This window comes from Camelina sativa, chromosome 13 (assembly GCF_000633955.1).
Source record: "Camelina sativa cultivar DH55 chromosome 13, Cs, whole genome shotgun sequence".
NCBI classification, from domain to species: Eukaryota; Viridiplantae; Streptophyta; class Magnoliopsida; order Brassicales; family Brassicaceae; genus Camelina; species Camelina sativa.
In genome coordinates, this window is record NC_025697.1 from 20,017,530 (window position 1) to 20,033,924 (window position 16,395).

Consider the following 16,395-nt stretch of genomic DNA (forward strand, 5'->3'; position numbering starts at 1 on the left):
TTTAGATCTGACGCAAACAAAACAATAAGATAGAAGTCTAAAAGGTTAGAATATAGAGTTGTGATTGTGAATAAGGAAGTGGAGAGATCGTTACTTATTGATGCTCCTTGGAAATCTAGAAGTATAACGCTTAGTTAACGTGGCATCACAAAAAAAAATTATTTTTCCAAAAAATCAAAGAAAGTAGAAGAGATGAGGAGGCAACTAGTGAGAGAGATTTTGTAAAAGCTGAGGTGGACTATTTGAGAGGGTTCAAATTGTCCCTTTTATTAGTAGTAATTGACGAAAATTACAGAACAACCATCAAAGTAAGCCACCACAAGAAAAACACAACCATGTTAACTAAAACAACGAACATCACCCACACTACACTGATAGGTAAATACCACATTTTATCTGGAAATATCACAGCCATTGAGACAAGTAAGAGACATGGAGAGGCACCCTTATCCATATAAACGCCCATATGTATTCTTCTCCAGCTGGTATGTTAGATATGGGCTGCGCCCAATATGCCACTCGGCCCAACAAGATAAACTAATTGTGATTTCGGCCCGATAAACCTAGAAGCAAGTCCATTAATTCCTGCAAAGGGCAATCTCGGGAATTTACGATGGAAACCCTAGAGAACTCTAGGTCAACAGTTGCCTATAAAAGAAGAGAGCATTTATTGGGATCACCATCCTGACATCCAGACTTTACCCGGAGAGCAATACTTTGCATCGATATTTGTTATTGTTTTCTTTGTAATCCATTTCCACTTCTGAGCTCTCTCGAGTTCGTCATTATTCTGTTTGTTAGTTTTCTTGTGAACTAACGAACTTAATCTTGGCTCTTTGTTAGTGACGACATCGAATTATCTCGTTAATAAAAGAACCAGCTCAACTTTTCCCCGAAATCTTATTTATTAGTGTTGTGCAATCCCCAATACAAACAATTGGCACCCACCGTGGGGCAAGAGTAGAGCACTTCTTTTTGACGAATCAAGACCGACGGTCCACACTACCACGAAGATTCAAGACTCATGACGAATTCCAGCAAAGATCTCAACAACACTTCCGAACAGCCAACGGAGCAACGATGGGGGCGAACAAGAACACAAACTGTCCCGCCTCTACCTTCCTCGACGGTCTCAATCGCAGACTCCCTGCCGAACACAATCTCTCCGCCAGCGTCCGACGCGCCCTCTGAGCCTCTTGTAGCTACACGTGCTGAAACCGGACCTGCCGCAGACCAGCTCGTCACCAATGTCGCCACTCTCACCAATGTCGCTCTCCCTAACGCCGCTCTCCCTAACGCCTTGCCCGTACAAAGGAGCGGGATTGATGACCTGATACAAGTCATTCTCGATCGGCTTGACGGAACAAATGAACGACTCGAGGCGATTTCAGCTGCACAGGAGGCCTCCCAGAACCAGATCAGCAGGCTCCAGCGAAGGAGGGGCAAGCGCCGGAACAAGAGCAATCCTTCCGAGCAGAACGAGAATCCTCCCCCGCTGCAGCTATTTGTGGAAGATCGATACAACGGCCACATAAGCCGTCTGACGTCTATAATTGTAGAATCCATCGATCGATGAAGAGAGGAGCCAACTGACGAGCAGCGATATAGCCAGGGCCGACGGAGCGGAAGTCTGCTGACTCCGACACTGCCGAGACGACAGTCTGATGGAGATCTCAAAGACAAAACCATACGACGTCTAGAGACGATGCTGCATGAACTCTCCTCAAGAGTCCACCGAGCTACGAGCTCTGCTCCTAACCTTGATCGAGTGCTCGAGGAAGCCCAGCGCTCGCCATTTACGGCAAGCATCGGTTATGTGAACAAGTTCAAATTTACCCTGTATAATGGATTGGATGATCTAAAACCGTTTTTAACTTCAATGAGTGTCACAATTAGCCGAGCCCACTTCACTGAAGAAGAATACGAAGCTGGTTGCTGCCATTTGTTTGTCGAGATTTAGCCCATGGAGCGCTAGGGTGGTTCTCTCGACTTCCGCCGAACTCGATAGGGAGCTATCACGAGCTGACCACCGCCTTTCTCCAGCACCACTCCACGTTTATAATCCGAGGTGCCTCGAATGCTGATCTCTGGAACTTGTTCCAGCAGAACGATGAATCATTCCGAGATTTCATGGAGAGATTTAAAAGAATCGTTTTGAAACTCTCGATTGCCGACGATACAACGAATTCATCTCTCCGTAGTGCTCTTGTTTACGGCTCCCGATTTAGGGAGGATATCATAATCCACGAGCCTCTAACTCTGGATGACGCACTGCACCGTGCTAATAAATACATCGAGCTCGACAAAGAGAGAGCATCGAGAACGAACCATCCAGAACCGCCGACCTCCAAGTCGACGAAAGGAAAGGAGAAGGTACAAGACGAGCATCACGATCCTCGTCAACACTTTGATAAGGAGTACGCCGAAAAGTTGGAAAAAGGATAGAAAGTTCAAACGTTTGCAGTTAGTAATCAAGCTCCCTAAGCATCTTCATCAAAGCCTTGGAATAACAAGTGGGTTCGAGACCCATCGGGAAAAGGTGGCAACAAATATTGTGAGTACCACTAGCGAGCGGGGCATTCAACAAAATAGTGATACACCCTCCAACAGATCTTGCTCGACAAATTCAAAGAGGGCCAAATTGATGTCGACCTCGAGCGACGACTAATCGCAGCCCACAGGGACAACCATTTCTTTAATTCTGAGAACGAAAATCCAAGTAGGCAATACGACACAACTCGAGCGCCACAACGCGGAACCGAAACTCTGCCGCCGCCTCCGGCCCCAACTCTCAAAACAAACCCCGAGACGGCTGAAGATACGAACGCTCCAGCCCCGCGTCGAAGAATCAATATGATCATGGGCGGTTTGGCGACCTGCCGCGACTCAGTCCGATCAATCAAAGCTTACCAGCGGGGACTAGAGGTGAATCGGGAGTTGATAGCTCAAAGTACGCAACCTACAACGAAATCCGAGGCGATCGTATTCGATGAGGCTGATGAAGCAGGCCTAACTGGGCCGCACAACGACCCGCTGGTGGTCACCAAAATCTTGATCGACACAGGCAGCTCGGTCAATGTCATCTTTAAGGATGTGCTCATCCAAATAGAGGTCGATCTACGGACGGCCGAGCACGATGTACAACCTCTCACCGGATTCGACGGTGACACAGTGATGACAGTAGGCACGATCATGTTGCCAGTCTATGTGGGCGGAATGATGCATTGTATCAACTTCGCCATCATCGACAAGCCGATTGTCTACAATGTTATCCTCCGCATGCCCTGGTTGCATAAGATGAAAGCAGTGGCATCGACCTATCATCAGTGTGTAAAGTTCCCAACCTCTAGAGGAATATTTACACTACGAGGAGAGTCACTAGTAGTGAGAACCTGTTTCATTATCGAACGGCAGCAACGCAACGCCCAGACGTTCGCCATTTCAGACCCCGCCGAGCAGAGGGATGGTCGTGTTCGCCCGAACACAGAATCTGTCATCCAAGTATACATCGATCCTTCCAACGTAACTCGCTGCATGGGGATCGGTGCCGACCTACCACAATCTATCAAGGACGAGCTTGTGAAGTTCCTATGCAAAAACACCACGACCTTCGCATGGAACATGAGCAGCATGACTAGGATCGACCCAAGCATAACCTGCCAAGAGCTCAACGTCGACCCGACATTCAAGCCAATCAAATAAAAGTGACGAAAGCTCTGTCCAGAGCGCACTGCTGCCGTCAACGAAGAAGTCAAAAAGGTGCTTGATGCTGGATCGATTACAGAGGTGAAGTACCTCGACTGGTTAAGCAATCCAGTAGTGGTAAAGGAGAAGAACGACAAGTGGCGGGTGTGCGTCAATTTTACTGATCTCAACAAGGCATGCCCAAAGGATAGTTTCCCCCTACCGCGAATCGACCAACTAGTTGAGGCCACCGCGGAGAACAAACTTCTTTCGTTCATGGATGCATACTCGGGGTACAACCAGATTATGATGCACAAGGTTATGCCATTTGGCTTGAAAAACGCTGGTTCAACCTACCAGCGCCTTGTTAACCGCATGTTTGCCGAGCAGCTCGGATAAACCATGGAAGTGTACATTAATGACATGTTGGTCAAGTCGACCCGCGCCGCCGATCATGTCTCGAATATCGCTAAGTGTTTTGAAGTACTTAATAGATATAACATGAAGCTAAATCCGGCAAAGTGCTCGTTTGGCGTAACATCTGGAGAGTTCCTAGGATACCTCGTCACCAAGAGGGGTATTAAAGCGAACCCGAAACAAATCTCGGCGCTTGCAAACCTTCCGTCCCTGCGAAATACTCGATAAGTTCAACGCCTCACTAGGCGAATCGCTGCTCTCAACAGATTTATTTCACGTTCCCACTGATAAGTGTCTACCATTCTACCAGTTGCGTCGCAGCAACAAGAAGTTTGAGTGGGACGACAAGTGTGAGTCCGCCTTCATGGAACTCAAGAACTACCTAGCTACTCCCCCCGTCCTAGCAAAGCCTGGTCAGGGTGAAACGCTTTACCTATTCATTGTCGTATTCAGCTCGGCAGTCAGTGGTGTACTCATTAAAGAAGATAGGGGAGAACAACATCCAATCTTTTACGTTAGTAAAAGTCTTGACGGAGCCGAACTCCGCTATCCCACGTTAGAGATACTCGCTTACGCCGTAGTTATCTCAGCTAGGAAGCTGCGTCCGTATTTTCAGTATCACACAGTTGAAATTTTGACTAACCAACCCCTGCGAACCATTCGGCATAGCCCAAGCCAGTCAGGTCACCTCGCGAAGGGGGCAATAGAGTTAAGCGAGTACAATATTGAGTATAAGAATCGCACTTGTGCGAATTTACAGGTACTTGCTGACTTCCTAGTCGAGCTCTCTCCCGAGCTAGAGTCCGGCGCCCCGAGAGAAGAGAAGTGGACATTGCACGTTGACGACTCGTCCTCCCGACACGGCTCCGGGATCGGTATACACCTAGTTTCACCAACAGGTGAAGTGCTCAAGAAATCATTCCGGCTTGCCTTTCCTGCCTCAAACAATGAGGCCGAGTACGAAGCCTTCATCGCAGGATTGAGACTGGCACGCGGAATTAGGGTAAAAAAGATACAAGTTGGTGACCCACCAATTCAGCAGTGATTATGAAGCTAGGAATGATCGAATGGACGCTTACCTTAAAGTTTTCCAAGATCTATCTGGCTTATTCGAGTCGTTCCAATTAACAAAAATCCCCCGCAGCGACGTCAACGTCTGACCCCGACCTCCGTCGAGTTATCCCTGTTGAAAGCATAGATCAACCAAGCATCAATCTCCCTGTGAACGCCGAACCCAAGATTTAAAAAAGAAAAAGATTCTGCAAGATGAGACTTCCAATTGTCAAGTCTCGAAAAGACAAAGAACAGATGACGGCACTCCCGTGCTCACACTGCTTATCGTCGAACCATCGGCTAGTTCACTACCAACATCTGTTGAGTGCTCAGCCGAGCTAGAGTCCGTCGAGCACGTATTTGTCGAACAAGGCCAAGCGTCATCATCCCAAGAACAAGTGTCACCTCTTCAAGGACTAGAGTCATTCTCCCAAGAACAAGTGTCACCTCCTTAAGGACAAGCATCATCGTCGCAAACACAGACTAGCTCCGAACACCATGATCGGTCATACGATTGGCAGGATGAAATCCGTGGTTACATCGCAGACGGCATTGCCCCATCCGACAAGTGGGAAGCCCGACGCCTTCGAACTCACTACGCGCATTATACACTATACCGCGGAGAAGTCTTTCGCTGGAGCGCATCTGGCACACTTTTGGCTTGCGTCAGTCCCAACGAAATTGATAATGTGATGAGAGAGGTTCAAGAGGGCGCCGGCGGTAATCACTCAGGCGGCCACGCGCTCGCACTGCGCATTCGCACCAACGGACACTATTGGCCGACCATGAACTATGACTGCGAGAAGTTCGTTGCAAAATGTGAGAAATATCAGCGCCATGCTCCTTTCATCCACGCGACGACCGAACTTCTGCGAACTACTTCGCCTCCATACCCCTTCATGAGGTGGGCAATAGACATTGTCGGATACCTCCCCATCATGTCAAAAGAAATACATCCTCATCGTGACAGATTATTTCACCAAGTGGGCCAAGGCTGAAGCTTTTACGAAAATAGGAGCGAAACAAATCCATAAATTTGTTTGGAAAAACATTATCTGTCGGCATGGACTTCCATATGAAATTGTCACTGACAATGACACGCAGTTCACCTCATTGGAATTTGAGGGTTTCTGTGCGAAGTGGAGAATTCGCCTGAGCAAATCTACGCCCCGCTACCCACAAGGTAATGGCCAAGCTGATGCAACCAATAAGACTCTCATCGATGGGCTTAAGAAGCGACCCGATCAACAGGACGAACCCCGTTCTCCCTCGCGCACGGGATGGAAGCCCTTGCACTTGAAGAAATTGGCGTGCCAACACTGCGATGCTCCATGCTCGTGCATGATCCTACTCTGAATTCCGAAATGATGTTTGATACTCTTGACACTCTAGAAGAGGAGCGCGGCAAAGCACTTCTTTGGATCCAAAACTACAAGCAACGCCACTTCGACGAAGGTGATCTCGTTCTCCGAAAAGTTTTCGAGAACACCGCCGAGCTAAATGCAGGAAAGGTGGACGCCCATTGGGAAGGTCCTTACCTAATTTCTAAGATCGTCACTCCTGGCGTCTACCAGCTCCTCACCTTGGATGGCACTCCGAATCCGCGTTTATGGAATTCCGCAAACCTGAAACGTTATTACCATTAGAAAAAACACGTTTTAAATCGTTCCCTTTGCCAAGGAGTCGATGTAAGAGCTGGACATCTCGCTAAGACGGACTCGTACAACCGAGGTCTCCCTTTGCAATATGAAATACGAATGGCTTGATCCCTTTCTAAGGGTACGTAGGCAGCCCGTCACAAGGCACAACTATACTAAAAAAATAATAAAAAATTCAGTTAGAAACATAAACGAGCTCTCATGAAGGATGTCCTCCCACATCTTCGCATCAACCTCCAACCCAAGCAGAGTCTTCGATGGAATAACCGTACCATCCTTCACCCATCACCTGGCTCAATGTCAGAAGGGACTCGTTCGCCGCTCTGTTGTCAATGATGTGCCTTCTCATCCTCTCGATACGGGACCTATAGCCAGCAATCTCGACACCGACACTTTGTCAATCTCGAGACGAGAGCGGGAAGCATCGAGAGAAGCCTTGAGATTGGCCACCTACCTCCTGAAACCGGTGGCTTGCTTCGTGAGAGCAGCAGAAACCCCTCGCTCCTTGTCAAGATCCTAGCAAAGTTCCTCAGCCGACCTCCTAGATGGCTCAGAAGTGCGAGAATCAGCAAGTTGTTTTTCCAGATCGGCAATGCGACGCTCGTACGAGACAACCATGCGGTTCACACCCCCACAATCCTGAAACGTAAGTAGTGATGAAACGTAAGAAGCAAGGAATCAAGGTAGCAACTGTAAAAATTAACTCAAAGCATAAAGAAGAATACAAACCTGAAAGTGTTTCCGAGCCCACGATCGATACAACGCAGGATCATAGAGAGAACTCACAGGAGGAATCAGATCAAAGGAGCCGCGAACCTTGCTAGCAAGCTCGCCGCTAGCAGCTCTGTTGTTGATGAACAACTCATCCTTCGTCTTGTAAGAGAAGGAGAACGAATCATCAATCAAAGTGGTATCGCGCGGTATGCCATCCCTCCTAGATCTCTTGGATGACTCAGGCTCAGGAACAACCACCTCGCCATGAGAAGCTCTCTTCCTCGTCAGAGTGGGACACCCAGAATCAGCAACGACAATCGCTAAGGCATCAGAAGTCTCACCACGCGACTTCTTCTGTGCGCGCGAAGCAGCAGCAGGAACCGTGACAGCCCTCTTGTTGGCACAAGCAGAAACCACCTCCGCCGACCTCACATCACCTGCAGGTCGCTGCTCTGATCTTCCTGAGATTATCAAAGAAACATGGAGGATGTGGGCGCAAGCGAACGACAGGATCTGCAAAACATTAACCAAAACAAAGAAAGGGTCAAAAACCAATCAAGGAGGATCAAACAACTATAAATGAGAAACAATGAAGCTACCGAGAAACATGTTCCACTCTGTATCATAAAACATATCGAGACTATCAACTGAAAGCTCGTCCAGCCTAACAAAGAAGAAATAACGCTGCGAATGACGAATCTTCTTTTTAGCCCCGAGGACGATCTGGTGGCCTGATTTGGCACTAGTGTAGATCTATCCTGGACTACCTCTGACTTTCATAAACTTGGTGGCTTCCTCAAGAAAATGCAAATCAACCTCAACACCACAGTTGATACCAAGTATCGCCAAACCAGCCGCGTTACGGATACCTCCCACAGAAAGCTGAGAGATAGCTATCTTGCGACTCGCACAATAACGCGTCAAAAACTCTGGTAGAGGGAACCAAAGACCACAATCAGTAAAGTAATGCTCATAGAGCGCGGTGAAACCTGCTGGGGGCGTCCAAGGGCGTTCATGAGGTTAAAGAACCCGGAAAACCAACCCCTCGGGCATCTTGTTCCATTGCACCATTGCAACAATAGTATCCGACGTGCACAATGAGGGACCACGATTGGTCGGACCAACAATAAGATCAATATCGGAAACAACCGGAATAACACTAAGGCCCAAAATAGCTGAACTCGGACCAGCATCCTCAGCTGGGACAACGTCCATAAGACTCCCACCAGAGCCACTCTCGCTGTCTTCGCTAAACTCAAGAATATCATCAAAATTGTAATCGTTGGCCAAACTGTTAAGATCTCCACACTCTGCTCCAATGTCGATACTAACACCATCAAAAACATCTTTATTAGCATCATACTCTTTGGAGAAAGCACGTTGGTTTCCCACAAGAGTTTTACCACACACATGCGATGGAAATTGAAGGATGGCCTTCCTTTCTGCAAGATAAGCCGACCTCACGACCTCCCATCATGAGATCGGTATCGCCATCATCAGATTCGGCATCAATCTCATGACGAACATTCCCGAAACCATCAAGTCGACCTCCGGAAGCTCCAATGCCGACCTCAGCGTCATCCGCAATCTCACAAGGTCTCACCTCGGCATAGCGATCTCCACCCACTAAATCTACATTCCTCCGCCGATCTCCACTCCTGATCTCGTCTTCTCGACGACCTCTCTCACTTGAACCAGAGCCGACCTCGAAAGAAGAGGAGCCATGAACGACCATGGATCTCGCCGATCTCAAATTGGCAAACCTTGTTCGACGACCGCCGATCTCACCACTGTCGAGCTTATCAGTGCCGAGCCCATTACCGCTAATGTCGATATCCCCTCGCCAAACTACCATACCACTCGCAAGACCCATCGCGAGTTCGCTCGAAGGAACACCGAACCCATGAGGATCAGCGCCATCATCGACAAGATCGCGCCACCCTCGGAGATCGATTTCATGATGTCTGCTCATTCTCACCCGAGAATCCCCGACCTCAATTAAGGACATGCCGCCCATACACGCGGTGACCACGACCCGACGGTCGGTCGAATCATCTCCCTCGAAAACAACACTTGAGAAATCATTCTCCTTTTGCCGATCTCTTCTCTTGAAAACAATGCCGACCCCCTCCTTATCCAATTCGCCTCTCTCGACCCCATGAAAGCCATCGTCGCCGCCGACGTCACCAGATCTGGGCGCTCCCGCCAGAATATCGCCGACCTCATCCCCTCGCCGACCTAACTGGCCGCTCTCAAAAGCAATCCCAACCGGCCGATTGTCCGAATTACCAAATCTGCCGACCTCACCCAGATCATTCTCTCCAGCCGCGACCCTTGATGCCAAACAATGAGATTGATCGGGTCTATTCGAATTTGAGTCAACACGGCGATCTCCATCTAGTTCCATATCATTGGCGCTATGCCGATCATCAATAGAAGAACCGCGCTGATGGTCGACCATCGACGCTGCCGCCGAAGATTAATATGGAAGAGCGGCGACTAGGGTTTCGGAATGTGCAAACAAAAGAGAGAAGAAGAGTGAAAGAAGCACAAACATAAAGTAAAGAGAGACAAAATTTACCTTTTATGAAGAGGAAGGAAGTGAAGAAAAAATAAAAGAGTGAGGATACATAAATAAGTAAATAAAACAGAAATTATACTGTGAAAATCCGTCACCTCGATCTGCAACCCGCTCTTTTTCGGGAAATTCATCAAAAACCGCACTTGAAGTAAAGACCGCTGGATATTCCCGGTATCCCTCGAAAGATGAGCCCGACATTTACAGAAGATTTACTATAGCAATTTCTCTCCTCAGGGGCAACCCAAAATGATCTGTGCCGAGCAGGCATATTAACAGATAATTCAAACATGCCCTCCGATCGCAGAAGAATTGCTGCTCTCCGGACTAAGGGGGGACTATTGTTGGATATGGGCTGCGTCCAATATGCCATTAGGCCCAGCAAGACAAGCTAATTGTGATTTCGGCCCGATAAACTTAGAAACAAGTCCATTAATTCCTGCAAAGGGCAATCTCGGGAATTCACGATGGAAACCCTAGAGAACTCTAGCTCAACAGTCGCCTATGAAAGAAGAGAGCATTTATTGGGATCATCATCCTGACTTCCAGACTTTACCTGGAGAGCAATACTTTGGATCGAAATCTGTTATTGTTTTCTGTGTAATCCATTTCCACTTCTGAGCTCTCTCGAGTTCGTCATTATTCTGTTTGTTAGTTCTTTTGTGAACTGACGAACTTAATCTTGGCTCTTTGTTTGTGACGACCTCGAATTATCTCGTTAATAAAAGAACCAGCTCAAATTTTCCCCGAAATCTTATTTATTAGTGTTGTGCAATCCCTAGTACAAACATGGTAAAAAGCAAAACACCATTAAAAACGCTCCTTCGAAAGCCATGCTATTCACAACCCTAGAACATAGAAATAACTCTCGTTCATCACAACCGTACTAACACTCTTGTTACTTGTAGTACTACTACCTTCTTCAGCATTGCTTTGGTACACACCACCTGGTGGTTGAAGTGCTATATCATATAAGTAGTTGTGATTATCAGCACGACTATCACTAGAAGAGCACTACGTGATCCATCTGATATTTGATTCCTGTATCGAGCTGCGTCTGTGAACAAATGCTTCTTGAAAATAATCGGTGATTTCAATATTTCTGACACTTTCTTTGACTTTGGTAGAGAGGTTGCGCTTTTGCCTCCTGACTTACGAATGGTTTATTTGATTTCTCTAGTCTTATTATTGTTATTATGTCTCTGGTTTTGCAAGATATCTAGAGCGGTTAAACCATTCCGGTTATGGATGTTTCGGTTAACCGCTGGAGATCCTAGAAAAACTTTATTACCTTGATGTTCTTTTGATACGTTGTTATGTGCAAGGTCGTGTTACCGTTTCCATCACGTCTGTTCAACACTTGCGTCTCTAGTGATTTAGCATCCATATGACGCAGTCTTTGCACCCATCCCACAAGTACTTCAAGCTCTTCGTATCTATCTTTCAAAACAACAATGTGTAGAGCGGTCTTACCGTTCACATTCACATCTCTGACGCAATCGGGACAAACCAAAAGGAACTCTGTCATAAGGTCAATTTCTCCTCTTTTTACTAACATAAGAAACGACGTCGTACCCTATTACCAATATAAAACACAACCCCTCATTAATTTAGTCCATTGGGTACTAACCGGACCAAACACATTGTTTGGCCTAGTAGAATGAGAAACACCGCAAATTCAAACTACCAAACAACTAATATCTTAAATTACATGGTCATTTGGCCGATACTTGAACTATTGTGGAATCACAAGAACTTAGGGGGGAAAAGTGTATATCTTCATTTCCTCGAAGACAAATTAGGTCGGGATCAAGTTTGAGAAAACCGAGAGTTAACCGAGTTTGGCCTTTCTCTATAGCAAGGTGCAATGGACTCAACCCATATGTGTTAATTTTTCTAGCAAACGCAAGGTTCCCATAAGCAGAAGCTACATGAAGAGGAGTGTTGATGAATGGTACGACATCAATGGCTTCAAGAATGTACTAATCCTTATGAATTAGAGTATACAAGTCATCTATGCTTCTGATTTGAGCGGCAGTGATCAATCTTAGATTCATTTGGTAAGTGTGTATTATGTTTTTGCTCAATCTAAAAACATACGTTACTTGTTTTATATATGGATTTGTTGAACTTGACTCATCATTATTATATCATGTGAACTTAACAACCCATCATTAGTTTAAGGTAAGCATTTGTTGTTTGCTTGGCTAAACTTCCTAACCCAATAGACACTAAGAGAACTCAGAAAATGACACATCATTTGTTTTAAAAAAAAAGTCTTCGCTTGAAAAATGACTCTATCCAAAGATTTTAATTTTACAATCCAATCTCCTCATTTGTACTTTGTGGCAAATAAAACAATCCAAAGATTTTACATTTTAAAAAACGGTTATCTTATAAACATTTTTTGATATTGTATTTAAATATCTGATGAATTTTTGAAAAAGTTCTCTTCACACATTCTTTAGCGGATGGACCCGTTATTTATACATATAATCTATGATTCTGATTTGCGCACCGGTGATCAATCTTGGATCCATTTGAGAAATGTGAATTGAAAAGCTTACATTACTTGTTTAAGATTATAGAAAGGTAAAACTCTGTAAGGAGCATTGTATTCATGACTTATGTATATATACTACATTGGTTGGATATATCCAAATATACAATAGATATACATTGAGGAGATCTAAATATATCCTAAGAAGATTTATGTATATCTTCATCTAACACTGCCCCTCAGACTGAGCGGCGGTTGACGGACACTGAGGCTGTGTCCGAAGTCAAGAAACACTGGAGAAGAGAGCCTTGGTAAAAATATCAGCAAACTGTCGTGCGGAAGGGACATGCAAGACACGGACATGGCCAAGAGCGACTTTCTCCCGAACGAAATGAATATCAATCTCCACATGTTTAGTACGCTGATGTTGGACAGGATTGGACGATAAATGGATAGCGGAGACATTATCATAGTAGACGATAGTGGCACGGTGGAGTGGAATGTGCATTTCACACAGAAGAGTGCGTGACCAAGTGGCCTCGGAGAAGGCATTGGCGACACCGTGATACTCAGCCTCCGAACTCGAACGAGAGACGGTATGTTGGCGCTTAGAGGACCAGGATATGAGGTTTTCACCCAGAAAGACGCAATACCCGGAGGTCGAACGACGGGTAGAGGGGCAACCGGCCCAGTCAGCATCAGAATAAGCAATCAAACCGGTGAGAGAGGAGCGGTAAATATGAATGCCATGTCGAATAGTGCCATTAACGTAGCGAAGATTACGCTTAAGTGTCTGGAGATGAGACTCCCGTGGATCATGCATAAACAAGCAGACCTTTTGAACGGCAAATGCAATGTCTGGTCGCGTGAAGGTCAGATACTGAAGCGCCCCAGCCAAACTACGATACAATGTCGGATCGGAAACCAGAGGGCCATCAACATTGGCAAGCTTGGACTTCGTATCCGCCAGTGTTAGACAAGGATTGCAACCCGTCATACCCGCTCGATGGAGAATGTCAGTTGCATAATTTTGTTGATTGAGAAATAAACCGTTGGAGTTGCGTTGACTTAGCAATGATCCAATGGAGAAGGCGAGAGGTAGAGGCCGTGAGCACAATATCGTCGACATAGAGCAGTAAATAAGCATAGTTTGAGCCATCTTGAAGTATGAGCAGCGACGTGTCATACTTGCTCTGTGTGAAGCCGATGGTTCGAGCAAAGGTGGAAAGATGGTTGTACCACGCCCGCGGTGCTTGCCTAAGCCCGTAGAGAGACCGCTGTCAAAGACAAACATGATAAGGCTTAGAAGGATCAAAAAACCTAGGAGGCTGATGCATATACACAGTTTTCTCGAGATCCCCGTGTAAGAATGCGTTCTTAACATCAAGCTGATGAAGAGGCCAATCTCGAGAGGTAGCAACACAGAGGACGGTGTTAATGGTAGCCGATTTGACCACAAGGCTAAAGGTCTCGTCACAGTCAATGCCGGGTAATTGAGACTTGCCGTTGGCCACAAGTCGAGCTTTGTAATGAGAAAGAGTGCCATCCGCCTTGAATTTATGCCTAAATAACCACATAGAATGAATGATGTTAGTAGCTTTGGGTCGTGGAACAAGTTTCCACGTTTTACGTTTAATAAGAGCATCATACTCCTCATTTACTGCTGGATTCCAGTTAGGATCCTTAAGAGCCTGCATATGAGACAAAGGTAATGGAGCTATTGTGGCATCAGAGTGAAGACACAACGGAGTTTGTGGTTTAAAGATACCACTTTTACTGCGAGTGACCATAGGGTGAGTGGGCTGAGAAGGAAGCAAGAGAGGAGAAGAACTCGGTGGGGGTTATGGTGGAGGTAGGGAAGAAGCAGTGGGAGGAATAATAGGTGGTATAACTGGTAAAACCGATGGAATAGGTGGACTATAAACCGGAGACGGTGGAAAGGAAAACGGGAACAAACACTCGTAGAATGTGACATGGCGGGAGAGTATGATTCTTTGTGATGCCATATCGAAACACCAGTATCCGCGATGGTCCACGGGGTAGCCAGGAAAGACGCACAAAGTGGAGCGTGGAGCAAGCTTGTGAGACGTGGTCGGCAAAAGGTTGGGATAGCATAAGCAGCCAAACGTTTTGAGATCATGATATCGTGGGACCGTGCGGAACAGTTTGACGTGAGGAACTTCATTTGCAATGGCCGATGATGGAAGCAGGTTGAGGAGATGAGCAATGACATTAAGAGATTCAACCCAAAAAGTGAGCGGCATAGAGGCTTGTTGAAGAAGAGTTCGCACCATGTTGTTGATGGTGCGAATCATGCGTTCGGCACGGCCATTCTGCTGCGACGTGTATGGACATGACAAGCAGAAGACGGTTCCCGTGGAGGCCAGGAAAGTTCGCATGGCATGATTGTCATACTCTCCACCATTGTCACACTGTAGAGCTTTGATAGGACATTGAAATTGAGTCTGCACATACTTAGAAAAGTCAACATATTTGGAATAAACATCACTTTTACGGTGAAGAGGGTAAATCCAAACATAATGAGTGAATTGGTCAAGAAAAAGGAGATAATATTTGATGCCACTAGCACTCATGAGAGGAGAAGTCCAAATATCGGAATGTATTATTTCAAAAGGATGAGTAACTATAGATTGAGAAGAAGAAAATGAAAACCTAGCAGGTTTACCCAATTGACACGCTTGACACAAAGTTGTCAAGTCAGTCGGATTGCAAAAAATAGAAAGAGACGAAAGAACTTGTTGTAGGACTTGATTGTTCGGGTGACCTAAACAACGATGCCAAAGAGACGAAGGAGAAACAGAAGCAGTAAGAGCAAGTGGAGAAGAACCATGACTTGATGGAGTGAAGGAGTACAGGGGACCGGAGCTATCACAGCGGAGTAGAGGATTCCGAGTTGGTAGATCCTTATAGTAAAACCAAAAGGATCAAATTCAAATGTACAAAAATTGTCAGTCACAAATTTGCGAACATAGATAAGATTTTTTATAATGGATGGGCAAACAAGAACATTACGAAGATGAAAAGGGCGAGAAGGAGAGGGAACAATGCCATGACCAATGTTCGTGACAGGAGCTAAAGATCCATTTCCAACAGTAATTGAAGGTAAGGTACTCGAATTAAGTGTCGAACGTAGAATACCTGGGTGAGACGTTATGAGATTGGTGGCTCCGGAGTCCATGATCCAAGGAGAGTTGTAGGGATCAGCAAGTGCCATGGTGTTGAACGCATGAGTGATGTTTGCCGGTAGGAACGTCGGACGAGTGTGGCTGGTCGTGAATCATATGAGCTTCATGTGTGGCGATGTAGGAGGGGGTCAAAGAAGACTTGGTTGGCCAAATCGATTGTTATGGGCCGGAAACTGGTGATTGGAACCCATTAAGGTCATCTGATTAGGGTATGCCATCGGAGAGGGTGAGGGGAAATAGGATGAGGAGAGTGCCCGATCTGCCACGGTGCAGAGAAGTACGACGGAGGCTAGGTGGTGCCAAATCTACCGCGACTGCGACCACGGCCACAGTTGTTGTACTTGTTGCCGCAGTGGTTGTTGTTGTTGTAGCCGCCGTGGTTGTTGGAGTTGTAGCTGCCGTGGTTGTTGGAGTTGTAGCCGCCGTGGTTGTTGTGGTTGTTGTAGTCGTCGTGGTGGTTGTTGTTGGTGAAACCGCTGGTGATGTTGTTGGAAGAGCGAGATTGGTGAGGTTGATCGGAGGCCGCATAAAGCAGAGAAGGAGCAGAGGCGGTCGAGAGAGGTGTTGAAGAAGACTGTTTGGAAA

The 16,395-nt window shown here is 46.3% G+C and overlaps 1 pseudogene; it reads right to left on the reverse strand.

The window, feature by feature from the left end:
• LOC104738400 lies at window positions 290-12,161 on the reverse strand (annotated as a pseudogene).